The sequence below is a fragment of the Solanum dulcamara genome, chromosome 12, assembly GCF_947179165.1.
Source record: "Solanum dulcamara chromosome 12, daSolDulc1.2, whole genome shotgun sequence".
NCBI classification, from domain to species: domain Eukaryota; kingdom Viridiplantae; phylum Streptophyta; class Magnoliopsida; order Solanales; family Solanaceae; genus Solanum; species Solanum dulcamara.
This window is the reverse complement of record NC_077248.1, coordinates 39,014,288-39,017,569: the sequence shown is the minus strand read 5'-3', so window position 1 is coordinate 39,017,569 and position 3,282 is coordinate 39,014,288.

Below are 3,282 nucleotides of genomic sequence, written 5' to 3'. Positions count from 1 at the left end.
AATTCTATGTTCATTTGCCTAACATCAGTAAAGGACTTTTGGCAGCTTTGTGCAGCCTTTAATCTCTCTTGAATTGTCTTAACCTTCTTCATAGCCTAATGAACTAACTCTGGACCTATTAATTCTACTCCTTTAATTTCAATTCAACCAATTAGATATCTATACCTTTGCCCATACACAGCCTCATAAGGTCCATCGGAATACTTGAGTGGTAACTATTACTGTATGTAAACTCTATGAGAAGCAAGTGATTAATCCAATTCGCTTTGAAGTCAATAACATAAGTGTCAACATATCCTCTAGAGTTGAATAATACACTCAACCTAGCCATTTGATGAGGATGAAAGTGGTACTAAGATTCACTTTTTAACCCAAACCTTTCTCAAAAGACTACAAAATTAGGCGGTAAACAGAACACCCCTATATAAAATAATGGACAATGGAATTCCATAAAGTTCGACTATCTCAAAAAAGCATAATGTGGCATAGTCCTCTACTGAATTAGTAGTCTTTATCAAAAATAAGTGGCCTGACTCACTCATCTGATCTATAATCACCCAAATAGAGTTATGTTATCGGCGAGATTGCGGTAAGTTGATAATGAAATTCATATTAATCATCTCTCACTTTTACTAAAGGAGAGATATATTCTAAACTATGCCACATGGATTTTGTTTCTTAACTTTAACTTATTTTCAATAAGGACATCTCGCAACCACATCCACAAATCCCTTTTCATGTTATTCTACCAAAAGGCTTTTCTCAAGTCATGGTATATTTTAGTGGAACCTGGGTGAATCAAATACCTAGAATTGTGGGACTCTTCCATGATCTAATGTCTGATAACATACATATTTGGAACCCATAACTTTCCTTGGTACCTCAATATCCCATCTCTCGCTTTCTAAAAAACCATCACATTTTGCTTGTGAACGGGGAGGGAGCAGGCGAAGCGTGTCGTTCGCTCCCTTAACTGAAGTAAAATGGGATCTTTGTCCTGCTTCTCTTTTACTTCCATCACTAGAGATGATTTAGCCCCTTTCTAGAAAAGAATGCCATCTTTCTTAGAGACAACAAGACAGACTCTCGAAAGTACAAATATATGCACTTCCTTAGCAAACTCTTTTTTCCCTCCTTATATGAGTGATTCTACCTATGGACAATATGCTAAGGGCATCAAAAACAACATTAACCTTACATGAGTAGTAGAGAATACTCATGTTGTAGCCATTAAGAAATTCAAGCCACGTTCTCTATCTGAGGTTCAACTCCTTCTGACTGAGAAACATATTAGAGACCCTTGTAATTAGTGAACACATCCACATGCATTCCATAGAGATAATGACGCCATATCTTTAATGCTAATATTATGGCTTCCAACTTAATATCATGAGTTGGATGATTTCTCTTGTGGGTCATAACTTTCCTAGAAGCATAAGTTATAACTTTACCATTCTATATCAACACATAACCCAGTCCTAGTTTGTAGGTATCACAATATATAGAAAAACCCTCTGTACCCTTGAGTAGGGTCAATATTGGAGAAGTAGTAAACTAAATTTTCAATTCCTGAAAAACTCTTCTCACAAGCCTCAAACTATTGAAATTTATCCTTATTTTGGGTCAACTTTGCCAAATAAGTAGCAATAGATGAGAATTCTTCCACAAACCTTCTATGGTAGCTAGCCAAACTAGCCAAGTCCTAGTTTGTAGGTATCACAATACATAGAAAAACCCTCTGTACCCTTGAGTAGGGTCAATACTGGAGAAGTAGTAAACTAAATTTTTAATTCTTGAAAACTCTTCTCACAAGCCTCAGACTATTGAAATTTATCCTTATTTTGGGTCAACTTTGTCAAAGAAGTAGGAATGGATGAGAATTCTTCCACAAACCTTCTATGGTAGCCAGCCAAACTAGCCAAGAAACTCTAAATATAAATTAGGGTTGTGGGTCTTGCCAATTCTTTACTACTTCTATTTTCTAAGAGTCATCCTGAATATCTTTGCTAGATACAATGTAACATAGGAACACCACAGACTTTAGCAAAAGTTCACATTTTGAAAACTTGGCAAATAACTCATGGTCTTTGAGGGTCTGAAGAACTATCATGAGATGACTCGCATGATCCTACCCACTTCTGGAATACAATAACGAACATAATCAAGTAATGCTTAAGAATTTATATTTATAAGGTCCATAAATATTGCAGGAGCATTAGTCAAATGGAAGGACGTAACAAGGAACTCAAAGTGAAAATAATAGGTCTTAAAATTTGTCTTAGGGATTTCACTTTCTCTAACTTTTAACTCATGACAGACAGATCTAAGATCTATTTTAGAAAAATAAGTGGCACTATTAAGATGGTCGAACAAGTCATCAATTCTAGGAAGAGGATACTTGTTCTTATGGTGAATTTGTTCAACTGATGATAATCGATAGACATCCTAAAGGAACCATCTTTATTTTGCATGAAAAGGATAGGAACACCGCGATATAAGACACTCGGTCTAATGAAACCCTTACCAAAGAGGTCCTTTAACTATTTTTTAAACTATTTTAACTAATCTAGAGCTATTTTATATGGTATAATAGGGATGGGTTAAGTATCAGGAAGGACATCAATTCCAAAGCCTATCTCCCTATTGGAAGGGACTCTGGAAGATCGCTGCAAAAGACTCTTGGGAACTCATTCACAACTGGACTAACAGAAGGGGTGGTGTCTCAACACTAAAGTCTCTAACTCTGAATATATGATAGATATACCCTTTGGAAACTAACTTCTAAATCTAACTGTATGATAGATACACCCCTTGAAAACTAACTTTATGGCCTTAAGGTATGAAATGAAATGACCTCTAGGCACTGCTAGACTAGCTTTCCACTCTAAATCTAGGTTATAAGGGAATTGAAACTTTACTACTCAATTTTTATAATCAACTGAGGCATAACATGAATTCAAATAGTCCATGACTAGAATGATATCCAAATCCACCATATTCAACTCAACTATATCGGTCGTGGGTCTTTTTGATAGATTGTAGTGGTGTAATTTTATATACTCTCTTAGTCAACACAGACACACCAACAAGAGTACAAATACTTAAAGGCTCTAGACAGTGTTTAGGGAAAATCTCAAACTTGACAGTTAAGTAAAGAGTCACAAAAGATAGGTTAGCAACTTGATCAAGCAAAGTATAAGCATCTAAAGAGAAGATTTTTAGCATAGCAATAATGACATATGGAGAATTTTCCTAATATTTTCAGCTGACATAGCATATAGA